The 20,279-nt window shown below is 46.9% G+C and overlaps 1 protein-coding gene across 2 annotated transcripts in view; it reads right to left on the bottom strand.

The window, feature by feature from the left end:
- The window catches only part of TENM4 (teneurin transmembrane protein 4), a 2,309,694-nt gene that overhangs the window by 501,900 nt on the left and 1,787,515 nt on the right, over positions 1-20,279 (bottom strand). For both annotated transcript variants that reach the window (XM_081155445.1, XM_081155446.1), the window contains one exon: positions 16,034-16,089. The gene's annotated coding sequence lies outside the window, so the exon portion shown is untranslated. The remainder of the gene's footprint in view (positions 1-16,033; positions 16,090-20,279) is intronic.

The following is a 20,279-nucleotide window of genomic DNA, read 5'->3' as shown; positions in this document are numbered from 1 at the left end:
TGTTCACTCTGGTGTGACAGGAACCCTCGGAGACCTCTGTCACTAACAGACTCCTTCCCCATGGCTCTTCTTCCTGCTCCCCAACTTTCTGAGAAGGGAGGAAGCCAACCAATGTAAGGAAGGAGAACCAGCCCAGCTGCTCTGCCTGCCTGGCAGGGTCAGCTGGCAGCAACCACACCTCCCCTCCAACTCCCGACTTCTGCTGCTTTAGGAAAGGGCTGAAGACACAGATTCTAAATATAGACACATCCCCCATCCTCCTGCCCAGCTAATATTAGCCCTTTTTGTGGATTCCACCGACAGCATTAGTCCCTTTTTTTGGCTGTGCTGGTGGGAATTATTCTGCTTACAGTAAGGCGGGCTGAGCCAGCAAAAGACTGGGGACCACACTGAGCCAAATACAGTGAGAGCTCCGCTAACTGGGGGCTGAGCCAGATGATTAATGGGGCTCCTTTCCAACACAAGATTTATGATTCTGTGAATGGGGAGGCTTGGGAAATGGGGGTGGGAGTGGTTCTGGTTAATTGAATTTGTCAGCTTCCAGATGGAGGGGCACTAACATTTGTTGATAATTTACTTTGAGCCAGGGACACTACTAAGGATTTCAAATACTTGATTTCATGGAATCATTACAACAGCCCCATGAGAAGAATAGGTTTGTTATCTTTGTTTTACAGACGAGGGCACTGAGGCTCAGAGAGGTGAAGGGAACTGGCCCTTGACGATCAGCTAGTCAACGTGAAGATGAGGTTTGGACCCGGGTCTTGGTGACTCGTGCTGTTGGGTCCATTTGCTTCAATAATGGCAGAAAATCTTCTGAAAATGGAGTTGAGTAAGCTCCTTCTGTATGGTCCACAGTGAGGGTCAGAGAAGCAAAGCACTGAATTGGAGTCAGAGGACTTGAACTCTGGACCTGCCCCTGTCAAACGAACTTGGAATAACTGGTTACGACTCTCTGAGCCTTGGTTTTCCCATCTGGAAAATAGGGGTGCAGCAGGTGAAGGGTCTCCAAAGGCGCTTTAACCTTGACACTTCAAGGCTGAGTTACATTTCTTGGGTGGGTTCCGGTTCTCACCAGCCCAGCCCAGAAATGCAACCTGAAAAGAGCATGGTGGGCGTGAGGTGGGGGCAGAGAAAAAACTGAATGTGTTACTGACCAGGAGGCAACTCCTCTCTACAAAATAAAGGGAATTAGAAAAGCTAATTCTGCCTGAAACAGCATGGTGCAGAAAAGGTCCTCTTGGTTTCTCAAATGCACTCAGAGAAGAGGAAAGGAGAAAGCAAATTTGAGAGACAGTGTGAATGACCGGTAATAACGTGGGGTAAACAGTAGGTATTGATGTCATTCAATTGTTCATTTTCCCATTTTGTTCCAACGAGAATTTAAGGCAGGGGGATTTAGGATCTGGTGATGCTTAAGATGATGGCAACCCCATTCACGCAGAAAGGAGTAAGGTCAGTGCAGAAATACGGAGTTATATGCACTTGTCTCCACGTGGAAATGAGACTGGACAGACACAGGGACTCGTGACTGCCCACTGCATTCCTCCCTGGCAGCTGCAGAGGTGCCCCTTTGTGGGCAGTTAGCCTGATTGTCAGCATTCTGATTACAGGCTCAGGACCACAGACCAGGGCCTGCCTGCAAGCTCCTGAGAACCCCATGGAAGGAATCTCTCTCCAGACTCCAATTGCTGGAGGAGCCTTCCCACCAACAGGAGTCAGAGGAAGTCCCCAGATCCTTACCACTTCATCTCTGTTGTATTTTACTGAAGCTAAACTAACACTGAAATTTCATTTCCAGAGATGTTTCCTGGACCATTTCTACGAGGAAGAAAGCGAGCCACGAAATGGCCCGTGGCGGTCTCTCGGGAATTCTCAGCGCCGGCGGCTCCGGAGTGGTGCTGGGGGTGTGTGTGCCTGTGTACGAGTGACAGGCGGGCGTGGTGACACTGTCACCATCAGGAAATCACAAACAACAGGATTGTTTGAGGTGAGACAGGGGCTCTGTACCCATACAGAAACAGACAGGGCCTAAAGGGAATTCGCACAGGCCTGCCAACATGGCCAGGTCCACACAAATGCACGCACGGGGCCCAGAAACGCAGATGCCCCCAACACAGACATGCAGGGGCCAGATGTGCATGCCTGCAGAGTGGACACGTGCACATGCCTCTGCACCCATCGAGCCCCCAGACACACAGGCACACATATGAAGCTCAGCCCTCTACGCGCCCTTAGGCTTTGGCATTAGGGCCAGGGAGCATGGTCCCTCCAAGCTGAAAGTCCCCCATGTTAGGGGCGCCCTGGCTAGGCACCACTTTGAGAGGATGTCCATTCTGACGATCTCAGGGAACTCCCTACAGTACCAATAGGTTCATTTTCACAGCTCTTTCCTAATCACCTCCTGCCCTGAAGATCTTGGATCGAGGGCACCAGGCAGAAGGTGAGTAACAGATCTAGGGAGTGGAACATCTCAGGGGCAGCAGACAAGATGATGCTGAGGAGAGAAAGGTAGGCAGGGAGACGAAATGTAAGCTTCCTCGGGGTTAAATCTGCTTCTGAACTGTTGCATCCCCAGAGCCCAGCCAGGTGGGAGCGCTCGGCTGTGCTGCACAGATGATCACTTGGCGAACTAACGCAGGGCTGTTTCAGGCGGACCTGACTGGTCTCTCTCTCGCTTCCCCATTGGCCAGAATATCAAGTCCACGTTCCTTATAGCCCAGCCTACAGGGCCCTTCCCAACCAAGCCAGGGCCTGTCTTCCCATCTCAGGTCCCAGCGACCTCCCCCACGTCTGCCCCTCGCTCACTGTTCCTGTCCTGTCGAACTTCTCCCCAGTTCTCCAGAACACCAGGCCCTTCCAGGTCTGAGGCTTTGTGCAAACTTTCCTCTGCCAGGAACACCCACTGCTTCCTTCTCTGTCCATGAACTCTTTCAAGATGAACATCAGGTATCCCCTCCCTTCCTGGAGCTCTTGTCCATCTTTTCCTTCCCACCCACTCCTCCTGGTCAGAGCCACTGCAGCCTCCAAAGGGTCCTGGGAAACCTTCCTTCTCCCCTGCATGGCTGCCTCCCCAGGGTGAGCAGCTCTGGCCGGGAGCCCTGCCTCGCTTGTCCCAGAGCTGGGCACCCAGTAAGTGACACTGGAAGGAGACTCAGCAAGGTGGGTACCGTTGCTCCAGGCCTGGTCCTGGGCTTTATTGAGTCCCTTAGCTAGCCCCTGCCCCCTCTGGGTAGGAACATAAGAAGCAGTGGATGCCAAGTATGGAAACCAGACGGAAGAAGCAATTCTGGGGCACAGATTATACTAAATCTGCTTCAAGGACAGCCACAATCATGTGTGCCCTCCCTCCCCCAGGACGCATTTGAGGGTATAATTCCCATCTCTCCATGCCCTTGGCCCCCAGCGTGTGGCCCATGCAGCCTCCTTCCCCACTTAACTTTCCCGAAGCTTCTCGGGGGGCCTCCGGGTACAAAACAGCATTAAAGACACATCTCTCCCGGGTTAAACTCTCTAACTCCCCCATGCACAAGAGAGACTGCTCTGCCGTTCAGCTGGAGAAACTGGGGCAGCCAGGCTGGGTCAGTGGATGCAGGAGCTGTGGGCCCTGCCTGCTCCCTTGGGGAGGCCCCACATTCATTAATACCTGCTTGTCCTACTCAGCAAAATAAACATATAAAATGAGATGATTTAAAATCTTGTTTTCTTTATCGATTTCTTTATATTTCTAAAAGGTCAGAGTCAATTCTTTTTTCAACTGGACAGAAACCTGGAATGAGGAAAGGTGGAAGAGATGGAAGTAAATTCAGCTGCAGAAACATCTGAGTATTTTTACACACCAGGCGTGGTGTTAGGCTCTGCACACGGAGAGATGAGGGAGACATGTGCCCAGCCTTCCAGGAGCCCCCAGGTTAGTGGAAAAGCAGAGCTTCTCTGTTCACATTCAGATTCAAAAGGCAATTTTTCAGCACCTTGAATATGCCTGGGATGTCACAGACATCATTCCACTTCCTTCACACAGCAACCCCAGACGGAAGAGATTTTCATTTCTATTTCACAGATGAGGAAGCGGAGGCTCGGAGAGTTAAATGACCTGTCCAGGGTTAAGCAGCCATGGGTTGGACTGCGATTTGAACTCAGGTCTGTGTAGCTCCCAACATTGACCGTCTTACTTCCATAATGACCGGGCACATCTTTGATCTAGCTTTCAGTGGACCTTTTAGAAGATTTTGGAGAACCTTCAAAAATTTCATTTCTCTTCATGGTCACAGCAACCCTAGGAAGTAGACATCAATGTCCCTATTTTACCAATGAGCAACTGAGACTGTTATCCACTCTATTTGGAAATGAGACTCAGGACCAGAATTCACGATTTTTGACTCTGACCTTCTAGTAGGCTGGAAGGACCCTTCCAGGGCCAAGAGAAGACAAGGCCCAAGGGTTAGGGATGCTCAATGCCAAGGTCCTAGGAGATCTGCGTTCCACTCAGGGACAATTCTCCAAGGTCTAAACCTGACCTTTGCTACCAAGTCTTGTTTCTTTTTTTTAAAATAATTTCTTTCTTTAATAGTTTATTGATTTTTAGAGAGAAAGGGGAAGGGAGAGGGAGACAGAAAGAGAAACACATGTTACGCTGCCTCCTGCATGCCCCCAACTGGGGACCGAGCCGGCAACCTGGGCATGGGCCCTGACCCAGAACGGACACCAGCAACCTTTTGGTGCACGGGGATGATGCCCAACCAACTGAGCCACACTGGCCAGGGCCCAAATCTTGTTTCACTTCTGCCTCTCTGTTACCCTAGGGCTGCTGTTGAAGAAAAGGTCCTGAGTCACTGAAACTTTTACTGTCCCAGGATAAAGTCCAGATTCCTTCAAAAAGCACATAAGACCTTTAAGATCAGCTCCTGGGATCTTTCCAAATCATCTTCCAGTTCTGTTCCTTTGAGCCCTTGTGAATGACTGAATGTGCCCATCGACCCTGCTCTCACTGACCTCCTGGTTGTGCCTGGGCGTGGACAGCCCTGTCCCACAGGCCCACCGGGCACATTCTTCTGCACCTTTCAAACTTCCACATGGACCACATTTCCTCTGATGCTGTTCCCCTGAAATTTCTCCCTCCACATTTCTGGGGTCTTTAATGTCCGTGTTATGGCTATGATCATGCTTGGCAGCAACTGTCTGTTTCGAGTCTGATATTCCCCACCAGGCTGGGTGTTCCTCGGACACAGGGGCTGATATGGATTCCTATGTGAGTGGCCTGACACTTCATCCAGGGCCTGGCATGGAAAAGGTTAATGTGTAACTGCTGAATGAATTCATGAAGTGACTGAGGAACGAGCGAACAATCCTAGTTCGAAAGCTCTCTCCTTTATGAATGTGCAGGGATTGAGCATCACCTTTATTTGCACTGTGATGCAGCAATATGCTACCTCTCAGGTTGCCATCTCGGGCTCTTGGTTCTTGTTCTGAGCAATTTCAGTCAGGAATAGTCTTTCCTCATTTTTACACGTTCAAAAGGAAGAAAAACAAACACACAACTCTTTGGGTAACCTAGATGCCCAGCTATTATTAATACTCGAGGATATTTTTATTTTCTAGGAGGACAGTTCCAGGGGGTAATGTGTGGTAAGCACTGGTCTTTTTTGGAACGTGGTCAAGAGGCCAGTCTATTACCTGTTTCGGAGAAGAAAGTTTCACTCAGTGGAGTAGAGATCCAGACATTTGTGCTAAAATGTTTAAAACTGGAAAAATAAAATAAAGGCAAGACTATGTCTGTCTGTTCCCAGTATTAAGTAAGCTGTGTGGCGTAACAGCAGGAGATTCCCTGTCCTACTCATAGGTGAAATTTCAGGCTTCAACTCAATGTCAAGATTCTGGGTTCAGAAATTCATCCCGTACAAGCACATGATAAGGCATAACTGTCAGCTATTGTAAGCCTTTTCCTCATCACAACTTTTTAAAGTTCTCCAGTAAATAAATAAATAACAAAATAAATAAAGAGGCAAGCTTAACACAAATCCTCCACAAACTTGCAGAACATAAAAAAGGAGGGAACTCTTCCCAGCTCACTTAATGAGGCCAGCATTGCCCTGACACCAAAACCAGTTAAAGGTAACACAAGAAGAAAAACACACACAAGAAGCTACAGATCAATATTCCCTATGAGTATAGACAGAAAAATCCTCAATAAAATACTATTGAACTGCATCCAACAAACATAAAAAGGATTATATACCACGATCAGATGGGGTTTTCCCCAGGAATGCAGGTTGGTTTAACACACTAAAACCAACCAGTATAATGCACCATATTAAGAGAATAAAGGAGAAAAACCTCATGAGCCTATCAACATACACAGAAAAGCATTTGATAAAATCCAACACCCTTTCATGACAAAAACACTCAACAAACTACGAATACAAGGAATCCTCAGCTTGACAAAGGCCATTTCTGAAAACCCACAGCTAACACTAGTTTGTGGTGAAAGACTGGAAGCTTAGAAACAAGGTCTGCTCTTACCGCTTCTATTCAACATTGTGAGGGGGGTTCTAACCAGGGAAATTAGACAACAAAAAAGGGGCACGGGAAGCATTCAGATGACAAAAAGGAAGAACTAAAAGTATCTCTACTCATAGATGACAGGACCTGGTCTGTAGAAAACCCTGATGAATCCACCAAAAACTATTAAAAACTAATAAACCAGTTGAGTGAGGTTTCAGGATATAAGATCAATGTTCAAAAATCATTTCGTTTTCTATATACTAGCAGTGAGTAACCCAGAAATGAAATCAAGAAAACAATTTTACTTACAATAGCATCCAAAAGAATAAAATATTTAGGAATAAATTTAAAAAGAAGTACAAAACTTCTTTACACATGCCAGACGTCTTCATGTACTATATATATAATATTGAATACTCTAAAACTATGTAAAGGGAAAGACATCTTACATTTATAGATTGGAATACAATATTGTTTAGATGGCAATACTCCCAAATTGATTTACAGATTCAATGCATTCCCTATCAAAATCCCAGCTAGATTTTTTTTTTTTTTAGAAATTGATAAGTGGATCCTAAAATTCATATACAGATACAATAGACACAACATAACCAAAACCATCTTGAAAAAAGAGAACAGAGTTGGAGGAGTCACACTTCCCCATTTCAAAACTTACTACGAAGCTACAGTAATCAAGACAGTGTGATACTGGCATCAGGATAGACACATAAATCAATGGAATAGAAATGAGAGTCCATAAATAAACCTCTGCATTTATGATCAATTGATTTTTTAAAAGAGTACCAAGACAATTCAATGGGAAAGAATAGTCTTTCCACCAAATAGTGCAGAGACCATTGGATACACACATGCCAAAGAATGAAGTTGGTCCCATACCTCACACAAGATACAAAGATTAACTTAAAGTGAATCACAGATTTGCACGTAAGAACTGATACTATATAACTCTTAGAAGAAAACATAGGAGTGAGCCTTCGTGACTTTGAATTAGGCAGTGGTTTCTTGGATGTGATACCCAAAACACAAGTGACAAAAGAAAAAACAGATCAACGTGACTTCATCAAAATGAAAAGCTTTTGTGTTTCAAAGAATATTATCAACACAATTCATAGAATGGGGGGAAATATTTGCAAATCATATATTAAACAAGTGACTTGTATCACATATGTATATCTTATATCTCTCCCACATATACATACACATACATATGTACATGGAGAGAGAGAGAGAACTCTTATAACTCAACAATAAAAAGAAATTCCAATTAAGAAATGGGCAAAGGACTTGAACAGACATTTCTTTGAAGAAAAAAATAAAAAATGGGCAATAAGCGCATGTAAAGGTGCTGAATATCATCAGTCATTAGGGAAATACAAATCAAAGCCACAATGAGATATCCCTTAAGGCCACAAGAATGGTTAAAATAAAAGAGTCAATAAAATGTGTTGGAAAGGATGTGGAAAAATGGGAAACTTCATATACCTCTGGTGGGATTGTAAAATGGTGCAGCTACTCTTGAAAACAGACTGGAAGTTCCTGAAAATGTTAATCAGAGAGTTATCATATGACCTAGCAATATCACTCCTAAGTTTATACTCAAAAAACGAAAAACATATGTCCACACAAAGACTTGTACACAAGTGTTCACAGCAGCATTATTCCTAACAGCTAAAAAGTATAAGTAACCCAAGTACCCATCCACTGAGGAGTGATAAACAGAATGTGTTGTGTGTATTATTCAGCCATAAAAAGGAGCAAAATACTGACACATACTGCAACACGGATAAATCTTGATAACATGCTAAGTGCAAGAAATTAGACACAAAGCCAACATACTATACGATTCTGTTTATATAAAATGTCCAGAATAGGCAAATCCATAGAGAGAGAAAGTAGATGAGTGGCTGTCAGAGGCTGAGGACGGTAGGGAATGAGGGGGAGTGGGTGCTAATGAGTATGGAGTTTGGGGTAATGAAATGCTCTAAAATGGGATAGTGGTGATGGGTGCACAACTCTGTCCCCATACTAAAAAACACTGAATTGTACAATTTTAAAAAGGGTCCATTTTATGGCATGTGAACCAAATCTCAACGATGCTGTTATAAAAACATGTAAGAAAGAGACTGTAGGGAATGTGGAAGAGTGCAAACAGCTGACTTGCTCGAAGTGGTGAGATGGAAGTTGGTTTTATTTTTCCCTGTTATTGCAGTTGGTGCAATGAAATGTGAAAAAAAGAGAAGGAGAGTATGGAAGACGAGCAGTAGCTTTGGAGTCCAGGGCTCTGAGGAGGTCATCCCTTACTCTGCTGTGTGCTCTTGAGTAGGTGGGTTTGCCTCTCTGGGCCTCAATTTACTTTTCTTGGGAGTGGGAATACTATCAGCCGCCATAGGGCTGCGGGTGGATATCACGAGGACCTACCCACATACCCAGAGCAGATAAACAGTAGATACCTGCAGTGCTCATTTCCTTTTGTCCTTTATTTATTCAAATAATGATGGGCCTCTGTGACATACTGGGGATAGAGAGGAATGAAGATGGGACCTTGTTTTTAAAGTCTTGGGGTTCAGTAAAGAAGACAGGCCCACCCATTCCTAAAACAAGTTCATGGGGAAGGCTCGTGGTAAAGACAGTCACAAACTGCTTGTTGAACAAGCTACCGCCCAGACCAGACATACTTGGGAACTCGTACTGAGAGCGACTGGTGAAGGGGCCAGTCCACGAAATGAAAACTCACAGAAGAAAGAATCCATCACCACAATGACGTGTCTGTGCTCCAGCAGGCGCCCACGCGCAATCACAGGCAGCCCCCGAGAGCGCCGGCAGGCGAGCACTGCCGCCCGGCTGTATAAGGGGGAGGACTGGGCCTCGGAGGGTCCAGGGAGTGCTCTGCTTTCATAAAGCAGCTCAAGGGGAAGGACCCTTTTCACGCTGTCGTAGCCGCCTCTTCTGCAGAGCAATCAGAGGCTACATCCCGCCAGGAAGAAAAATGGGGTGGAGGGGTCCTCTCCAAGTCAGGGCTGGTAGGAGCTCCCCCCGTGGGGCCCGGTGAGAAAGCGTGCCGGATGGAGACCCTAGACCCTCCTCACCCCTGGGTGATCCCACAAAGGACTTACTGCACTCCTGGAGGAAATATCCATGTTCGGTAGGTCAGCAATGTCTAGTAAACACTTCTCCACCGAGCTAAGTAATGAGCTGGGGGTGGGGATGCAAAACATGTCATTTACAGAGTGCCTGCTGTGTGCAGGGCGTTGTCCAAGGTGCTTCCCAACAGCAAGCGCTTAAGGCAGACAGTGGCCGTTCTCTACACGGACACTGAGGTAACACTGAGGACCAGAGAGGCTCTGACAAGGCGACACAGGAAATCTGTATTAGAGACAGAAGTGAGGACTCAAATCAGCCTCCCTTTTCACTCACCTCGAGGACTCTAAATTACTCTCTGTGCGAAGAGCCAGAGCGTCAAAGGCCGAGGGCAGAACCAACTTACTGTGAGAGCTCAGCAGCCTCCCGGCGTCTGGAGGCTGTAGAGCTCTGTCTTCCATTTACACAACACTGAAGAGTCACCAGCTCACATCACAAGGTGAGGGGGTGGGACGCTGGTGTTACTGTCCATCCCCAACAGCTTAGCTTCCTATCTGGCACAGAATAGGTGCCTCAACAGGTGTATTTAACAACAGCCTAACTGACCCTTGGTTTTGATGGAACTGACTCCCAGCTAAAGGTAGAAGACCTCCCTTTACCAAATGCATCTTCCCTGAAGAAAAAGGGTGACAGAACGGAGCCCAGGCATTCTGCACAGAGGCCTAGGTGGGTCTCCAATGATGTTGCCAGACTTCTGGCAGCTGGCCAGGTAGTCTGAACAAAGTCTCATTCATCAAGAGCCATAACAAGGCCATTGGTTGGCTCCAGTGTTAGCCCTAGCCCATTGACTCTGAGAGCGAGTCTGTGATCCCAAAGGCTCCTCACCACTGGAACATCTCTGGATTTAAATGAATGGATAGCTGGTAGGCCCAAGGCGACAGAAAACGCCCACTCTGCTCTCAGGTCTGCCACCGCAATAAAACCAGGGCTTCTGCCCTGGTGGCAGTGGGGAACACAGACAAATCACCACGCCCCATTTGGCCACGTGGGCTGGTGACATTCGGGTAGCTCTGCAGCCCTCGGATGGATGAAAAAGCACAGACAGCACTTTTCGAAAACAGCAGAAGCGGTTTAGTTCTGCGCAGCAGTGGTCTGCAGGCTGCTCGCTGGGCACTGTGCCTGTGCTTAGATGCAGGTGGTAGGGGGCAGTGGCTTCCGGTTCTGCACAAGAGAAGGCTTGCAAGCAGGAGTAAAATTCAAAATATTTAGCCCTTGATATGGCACAGGCGACAACCAATCAGAACAGACACAATGGCCAATGAGGACAGGTGTGGCTTTAAACAAACAGCACTACCATGGGAGCATGTCCCAGCCAAACACCAGTCTCAGCGACAAGGAAGCCCAATGTGCAATCGAGGAGGAGAGGCTCAGCAAGGTGGGAGCCCAAGAGCCAACAGAGGACTGTCTGTCTATCTCCAAAGGAAGTCCCAGAGAGAATTCCACTAAACCTTCAGGGCGCCACAGAGCACAGTTTAAAAACCACTGCTGGGAGGGAAAACATAAGTGCCTTCAAGGTCCAGCTTCAAGGCCCAGGATTGCCACTCCCTTCGGGGTGCACAGCACCAGACTCCAGAAGAGCAAAGCCCCAAGTCCCCCCAAAGACATGTCCAGGAATGTTCTCATATGTCACCATGCTGTCAATCTGCATACTTTCCCCTCAGGTAAGGAGTGTTTATTTGTGGTCTCCTAAAGCTGTTGTTTCTGTTCTAGCATTTAGACGAGGGCACCAGCATACCTCACTGGAGAACACAGCCCAGGTTCACGGGAAGTGAGCCCAGCCCCATCGGGAGCCAGCAGTTGGAATCCTAGTCCTGCCCAGGCAGCCCCCACAGCTGCTCGAAGCCCCTCCCTTTCCCAGTTCAGATCTGCCTCTCTGTTGCTTAATTTTCACTAAAAGCACATGCTCCTACTACCCTTTGGACAAAGTCACAAGGAGTCAATTATCTTGTGGCAATGAAGCTGGAGCACCATTTCTTTGTCTTGCATAAGATGGAGCTCCGCATGATGAAACCAGTCATTGGTCCTTGAGGTCTTGTGGGAAGATAGCAGAAGGAAAGGCCCTCCCTTGAGAACAATGCACCAAGACTTTCCCTTTGCCTGGCCTCACCCACCCATCCGTCTGTGGAAGCAGATTTGCCAAGCCCAAGAAATTCCCCCAGAAATACCAGTGAAACACTTCACTACTATTACCCACAGAGCTCAAAAAGATTGTCCTGCTTGATACTGACTTTTCCCCAACTTTTGTCTTATAAACTGGGTCTCCTCTCCAGGAAGGATGCCCTTTTCTTGTTAATTCTGTTAGTGACTCCTTCTGTCTTTCATGCAGGACTATGGCCTCCCAGCCTTCTCCAGCTTCCTTCCTTCTGGATGGAAACCTCACACAGCCCTGGGTAAGCAGGCACTGGATTTGAGTGACAGCTGCACAGGAATTCACTGGAGGAACCCTGGGCATCACTGTAGCTATGAACCTCCGGGCAGGGCAGGGCATTGCAATCGAATACCAAACTCTCATACCAGTCAGCTGGGATTCCATTCCCAGCCCTGTCACTTACCAGCTGGGTATGCTGGGGAGTTACTCAAAACTCTTCAAGCCTCTATGGTGTAAGATAGTTATAAGAGTAGCTATCTTACAGGGTTAAAGACTTAAAATAATACATATAAAGCGCTTAGTGTTTTGCCTAGTACATAGTCAGGGATCAGTAATTAGCCTTTACTAATGTTACTGCTAATCATTCAAACATTTGTTGATTAGTTGCTATAAACCCCATACCCTGCTAGGGGCTGGGGCTTCCAGTTTCTGCCTCAAGGACCTCACCATCCAGTGGGAGAGGACCACAGAAGAACCAACAACCAGGGTGCCATATGGTAGGTACTTTATTAATGATTACCTTAAAAGGAACTATGGCAAGCCATTGTGTGCTACTTGCTTTATAGAGGTCAAGAGCATAAGCTTTCTAGTCCAAACACCTGGGTTCAAATCCAGGCATTTTCACTGAATAATTATGTCCTCTGAGGCACGATAACCTCTTTGAAACTATGGAGTATGATAACTTCCTTGAAACTTAGCGCATCTGAAAAATGGATATAAAAATTAGAAAATAATACACCTAAGATGTTACCACGGTGCCTTGCACATAGTAGGGCTTAATAAATGTCTTTAAAGCAGTGACTAAGGGTGTTTGGAGAACCGATGCTGGTGGCTCCTGTCCCCAGCCCTGGACAGTCTGAGGAGGTCTCAAGGTCAAGGCAGCATGCCCACCTGGGACGCCTCAGCACCGTGATGCTGAGCAGCCTATCTGGTTTGTCGCCAGTTCTGAGCCAACGACTGGAGCCATGGGGACTAGAGGCTGTCCACTCCACTGGAGTCGCTGGCAAGATCTAGGCAGGCCCTCCAGGACCAAGGCACAGAGAAACTGAGTTGGTGGTGCGGTGAGAGGCCAGGCTAGGACTTAAACGCAGACCTGCTATCTTCTACAGGGCATGAGGATCACACCTGGGGCAGTGTGCGGAGGCAGCGGTGTCTGTGTAGACCACCAACACTGGCTGCCCGCTCCTGTACACTCGGCCCCGTGCCGGGTACCCCCATGCTGGGGCGAACCGGACGACGTAGGCAGAACTCCACGTCTCACGAATGCATGACCCTGAGAAGGAACCATGCAGATCAGAACACACCGGCCACAGAACTGAGCCAGTGCACAGAGAAGAGCCGAACTGCACAAACCCAGGCCTGTTTACATGAAGGAACGTTCTCGTCGCGCCGCCTGATAAGCCTGCTGCTAAAGGCCCAGCTTCCTGCCCCGGCTGCCTCGCTCCAGCTCAGGAAAGATAATCGCTCTGGGAACCAGCTTCCTTAGCAGACCTGGCAGGATGCTTTCAGTACAGAGTGAAACCTGCCTTTCAGCAGAGCCTCTCCTCCTCCCGTGCTGGACAAGGGGAAACCCAATCCATAAAGGAAAGGGTTTGCACACACACAGTCCTGCAGGGTGTCGGTGGCTGTAAGTGACCCTTGGGGAAAGGAAGGAGCCCCGGATCTCTCAGCTCTGAGCACCTCCCGAACAAAGACCCTAAAGTTTCCTGCTGGGACAACGCGAGACACAGGACACTCAGATTCCAGGCACGCCCGCAGCTATCATCTGTCAGTGCTGACACCGGCCCTGTCTGTGTCCAGGTCCAAGTGGGGAGATCAGACAAGCCCCATGTAGGGGCAGGGGCTGGGGAGGGCAGGAAGGGGAGAAGGGGCTTTGGAGAGACCAGTAGGAAAAGGAGGAGTTTTTATCTGACCCCAAAGAACAGGGCAAGGGAGAGCTGTGTGATCCAAGCCGGGATGAAAGAATGGCTGGCTTCCCCTTGTAATCAAAGAGTTTAATGATGCTTATTAAAAGCCCATTTCTGGGTCCTATTGAAAAATTACACCCGTAAGTGTTTTCTTTTTTTCATAAGAATTGCTTCATAGAGATTAAACACACACACACAGAGACACACACACACACACACGTACATGCTCCCCAACCACCCCACGTCCCACACATGCACACACACATTCCCCCAAAATCCCACACATCCCACACATCCCACACATCCCACACATGGAGGTACATTATCACGGATGGCCACATTCACACCACGAGTAATACTGCAAAACAGAACACCAGGCCCAGTCTCTGAGGTTGTTCAGACCCTTTGAAGTTCCAGACTTTGAGGGAGCCCATGAGCTTCTGGCTCAAGCAGTTGTCATCCCTACAAACAAACAGCACAGCCTCTAATCCGTATCACTCTCTGCGTCTTGCCTGAGGCCAGGCAACTCTGCTCCAGCAGAAGCTACCAGGATCACTAAGCTCTGGTGGAACACAGCAGTGCAGCAGGATCACTGCAGACGGGGGTTGTGCATCCAGCCCTGGGGCAGATTCTTTCTGATGTGCTGAATCCTAGCCCCCAGGGGTGGTAGTAACCCTGGGCCTGGGCCTCAGGGCATGTTTTCCTCTGGTTATCAGCTTACCTACAGCCCAAGGCTGCCTCCACTCTCCTGCAGAGAAGACATTGCTTTCTAGAATAATCCATCAGACACAGGAGAGTACCCCTGGCAGGAAAGGATTCCTCCACAGGTATGGGGGCTGTTCTGGCGCTGAGCGCCCCAACATTTACGCACTGCTAAGGATCAGAGCCTCTAAAACGCCTGCTCAAGCGCTCAAACCATCAGGTGAAACAGTTGCTATTATCAGAAACAAATGCTTTGGAGTCAGTACATCTGGATTTCAAGGTCAACTCTAACCCTTCCTCACTATGTGGCCTTGATCAACTCTCTAAGCCATACTTCTCGCCTCTGCAAAATGGCAACTTAGCATAATTTTCTCCAGACCAGGAAGAGAAAGACAAACATCACATGATCTCGCTTATATGTGAAATCTAAAGAACTTAATAAACTGATGAGCAGAATAGTTGCAATGACATGGAAGCATAGATGAGACTGACGAATGTCAGAGGGATGGAGGAGGGCGGGTGGGTGGAGGGGGAGAGAGTAACCAAAGGATTTATATGCATATATGCACAACCCAAGGACACGGACAATGGTGGGGAGAGGGGCTGGGGGGGGGGGGGGGACGAGGTGGAACGGGTCATTGGGGAGAAAAAGGGACATCTATAATATTTTAAACAAAACAAAACAAAACAAAATGGCAACAACTTCTTTCATCTTATGAAGTTTTGGGGAAAATCACAAAATGTCCTACAGATTGTAAACGCCAAAGCAGATGTTAGCAATTCTCACGATGAGACAATAATGAAGAAATGGAAGAGCTCATCCATTGAGCAATAAGTGCCTCAAGGGCAAAGCCTGTGTAGTATTTAACTTGTTACCCCCCATGCCTGGCACAGAGTCTGGCACCAAATACTCTGGGGGAAAAGTTTGAAAGAAAGAATGAAAAATGAGTGGCACCATGAGTTAAGTGGCTCGCTAAGGGTCACAGAGCAGCTTTTGGTAGGACTGGAACCCAGATCTCCTGACGCCCTAGTCTAGGGCTTTTTGTTCTAGGCACACTGAACAGTTGGGTCTATTTAAGGTTCAATGATGTCACACTAGGCACAACGTGGGCCAGGTCTGAATGAGCTCTACCATTCTCAGGGAAAGATCTGATCTGGACCAGGCAATGCCTAAGAGGCCTTCACAAACTCACCTGTTAAACATTCCAACTCAACAGTGGGAACACACAGAAATTGCAAATGCAGATGATACCCAAATGCCTCAAAACAACTCATCTTACTTCCTGACTTGAATTGCACACATCAGAAAAGTCACAAGATCGAGACAATGGGCCTGCAGAGATTGGGGACCAGACCTGTATTTTGTTTCAGGCTCACTTTCAGCATTATCACTTACCTGCTGACCGAGTGTTGCAGAGATCACTAACCCTCTCTGGGTCTCAATTTTTCCATCTGCAAAACAAGAAGACAATTACAATTAATCCCTGGAGACCAGTGGACTCAAATGCATCATAGATTTACACCTAATATTGGTTACCAACTACTTAGGATCCCAGGTAAATGGGGAAATTGCTAATGGTCAGGGATTAGAAGGGAATTATTTCAAAAATGAAGCGTGCTAATCAAAATTGAAGTGTGCTAATTAATAGTTATGAATGACAAACATCGTGCCAATGGTGCCCAGCTCTGGATACGGAAAACTCGGCCTCACAGTCATTCTGGCACTCATTTTTATTTTTCATAGATGTCAAAATGCAAAACACCATTAAATACCAGGAGGACTGAGCAAAGACAAATATCACTACCTGTACATATTCACATCTAACATTCTGGGGTATTTTTCTGATTTTTTTCTTCCACACATAGTCTTTATCATTTTTCAGAGGGGGCAATGAAGGTGCGCTATACTAAAAAGCACCCTGTCGATCGCGATTCCCCTCCCTGCTCCAGTGCTATGCCTGTGTTACTGTCTCTGTTGCCTGTGTTACTAGCTCATCTTTATTCCCATGCCTTTGTCAGTTTCCTTAAGACTTTTCAGGTCCCTGGCAGGCACTGTGCACACTTCAGCCCGGGGAGGAGCATGTGACTTCGGGAGCCCTCAGCTGGTCTTTCTCCAATAGGGGTTCAGTTACCTCATCTGGAAAATAAGGAAACCAGACTGGCCAGTTGGAGAGATCACTTTTAACTTAAAAGGGAAGGCTAAGAAAAAGGGAAGGAAACTCATCTATTTGAGTCCCTACTATGTGACTGCTATTGAGCCAACAATATTTACAGACATTATCTCATGATCCCCATAACCACCCTGGGAGATATTACAAATGAGAAAGCTCACTGAGTTTCGGCCACCCATCCAAGGCCTGCTGTGGTCGTTTTGGAAGCATTTTTACAATTTTCACGTTTTGATGTCTTACCTCTGCTATCATTTAATTTTTTTCAAATCAATTCACATTTTTTGCTTAGCTTTATTTTTAACGGATGTTTTTAAAGTTTCTGCAGCTCTTTATTTGTCTCCTACTTCTCTCCATAGTCCAATGAAAGGTAACCTTTCCACTAAGATAGATTCTATAATTGCAAAATGGTTCCTAACAAATTTAAAGAAATTTTTAATCACAGTTATTCTATGCAAAACGACCTATGAAATCATACATATATATTTTTTAATACTCGTTAAAATAAATAACTTTTGAAACTTAAATGTTCATCCCTACACCACCCTGCACCCAGCGGTGTCCCTATTTTCTCTCGGAAAGACTGGTCTCGGGTCCCTCACTATGCTGCAGCCGGATCTTATAACCAAAGTCCATCATGTTTCAAAGCTGAAACAGCAAAATCCCATAGCACTTACTGTATGTTCAGAAAGTTGCCCGAGGTCACACAGCTAATAACTGAAGGAGCTGGGACGCGGGCCCACTTGCCCGCTTCTGACCCTGCGCTCTGTGAGTGCACCTGGTTTCCCTTCCAGCCCTCATCACACTGCACATTTGCAATTCCGTGGCATCAGGCCACCAATTAAGCTCTGTTTCCCAATCAAGGCAGGTCATTCTGTTCTGTCAGGTCATCGGGCTTTCCACACAGTAAGTAGATCGTATCAATGCATATTTAAGTTCCCAAAAGGGCACTTTGGTAAGAAGCCGCATAATTACTAGAACCAAGTTTAGAAAATGTGAAGTAAAAGGGATTCTTTAGTCAAAGATCCAAGATAGTAACCAAGGAACTAGAAAGGGCTGATAGCATAGTATCCAGGAATGCCATTGCCACTGCCCATGAGTATAAAATCCCAACCAGGTCAGAGGATTTGGAGAAAGTGGCAAAGAGACTGCACTGCACATTGGTCGAAGCTGCTGTTCAGTATCTTTCTAGAGCTCTAAGTTACCCTTTCTTGTCATCTGGTTTAAAATCAATTGGCACGAATTTTTTATGACCAGAGAGCAAACACATTGAAAGGCCTGCAAAACTGGCTCAGGCTTTCTCTCTGTGGAGGTCCCCATATCTCCCTGAATATGTGCAGAAACAGAAAGACTAAACAAACAGAAACCTGATTATTCATACTCCGTCCAATGACACCTCTTCCAGGAAGCCTTCTCCAGCAACCAGAGTCAGCATTTGTCACGCCCAACCTTTAATTACACACTTTCATTACAGTTTTTTGTTCTAGTGCAGTTACTATCTTCTCTTCTTTTATTATTTTTTTCAACTTACCCAAGTACATTAAATACAGTAAAAACTCACCTACCCACTCACAATATGACTTTAGATATATTTCCTTCTAAATATTCTTGTATAAATACCCCGCAGACATTCACAAACATACATAGCCAGATACTTTACAAAATGGGATCATACTATACACACTAACTTTAATCTATCTTTAAATGGTTACACAGATGCACAATTAATCCCCTACTAATGAACATGTAGGTTGTTTCCAACTTTTCTCCACTGATAAAGATACTCCAATATTTGTGTACATATATCCTTGTGTGGCTATTTGGCTATGTACTTGTACTAGACAGCTTAACGTTTAACTGCCTCCACAAAAGGCTGTATCATTTTCAGTTTCCACCAGCAATATACGGACACCCCAGTTCCTCATGCTCTCATCAATGTCAGGTGTTAGCAGGCCCCTTCCCTCCCTCCCTCCCTCCCTCCCTCCCTCCCTCCCTCCCTCCCTCCCTCCCTCCCTTCCTTCCTTTGTCAATGTGATGGGTAAATGGAGCCTAGATATTCTAATCTCCTTGTTTTGAATATCAATGGAACACCTTTTACTTATGGTTTCCGGCCATTTGCATTACCTCTTTTGGGAACTTCAAGTTCACTGTCCCTTCCCCATTTCTCAGGCAGGAGTTAATTTCTTTCTTGTTTGGTACATAGGGTTTGCCATTTGTCTTTTGCCTTGATTATTGCTTTTAGCTTTCCTCCGGCATGTTTAATCACAGTGAATGGCACCACCGTTTCACAGCAGCCACACCAGAAACCAACTCCCGAGACTTCTCTCCAAATGTCACAACCCACAGCCAACAAGCCACCGAGTCCTCTCCGTCCCACCTCCTAAGCGGACCTCACTTCTGTTCACGCGCCCCCCGTCTCCACTGCACAGCCACCATCCTCTCACCCGGGCCGCGGCGCATCCTAACTGGCCTCCCACACCCTCTTCTCCAATTTCCTCCAATTCCTCTCCAAAGTTCTCTTCTCCAATTTTCTCTCCACATCCTCTTTTCCAATTCTCCCACCACCCAGAAGCTAGAGGGATTTTTATAAATGCAAATTGGATCATCTCCCCCACCTAAAACCCTTTAACAGCCTCCTATTCCACAGAAGATCATATCCAAAGTCCACGGTGACCCTCCCTGTGCCTTAAAGGCTGCGTCTAACACCCAGTGTCTGCACTGCTTGGGTCTGCACACGCCCACCTCCCCTTTAGTCTCTGTGCCGGGCCACACTGGCTTCCTTTCGGGTCCTCAGGTGGCTCACACTTCTTCCAGGCTCAGGGTCCTGGGCGTGCTGTGCCCTCCCCGTGGCAAGTTGTTCGCTCTCCTCTCTGCTGGCTAATCCAGATCCACGCCCCAGTCCTCTGGGCTTCATCACCATCTCCTCAGAGAGGCCCTGAAGCCCTGACCAGTGAGTTTCTCTGGCTGCTCACTGGAGCGGGCACACCTCGCAGCTGTAACTAAGTACTGCTCGGCGTTTGTTGAATGAGTGCCATGCTGCCAGCTCCATGAGGGCAGGACGTGACGCTGGCCAGCCCTGCCTGCTCAGAACTCTGCATGGCACATGGCACATGGCACATAGAGGTACTCAGCAAACACTCACTGAATTGATTTCTGTCTTAAATTAAAATAACTTAAATGACCTATTTCAAGGACCAAGCACTGGACTCTAGGTTTTAAGAATAAATGAATGTGGGTCACCATACAGAAAGCACATGAGGTGGAAAACCAGGCCTGCGTTTAAGGGCACAGTCTCTGGTTTAATTAACCTAATCATGAAGCACTGTCGCATATCTTTCCATGTGAAAAACTAAAAGCCTCAGCTTTGATCACTACAAGGTCATTAGAGTGGAAGCATCGAAAGGGCAAGAGCAATGTCCTGTGCTTTTCTATAGCTCCCTCCTCTCTTCACTCTGTGTTTTGCCCACATTCAAT

The sequence above is a fragment of the Miniopterus schreibersii genome (assembly GCF_964146895.1).
Source record: "Miniopterus schreibersii genome assembly, chromosome: 12".
NCBI lineage: Eukaryota > Metazoa > Chordata > Mammalia > Chiroptera > Miniopteridae > Miniopterus > Miniopterus schreibersii.
Note: the sequence above shows the minus strand (reverse complement) of the source record. Positions and strands in the feature narration are given on the sequence as shown.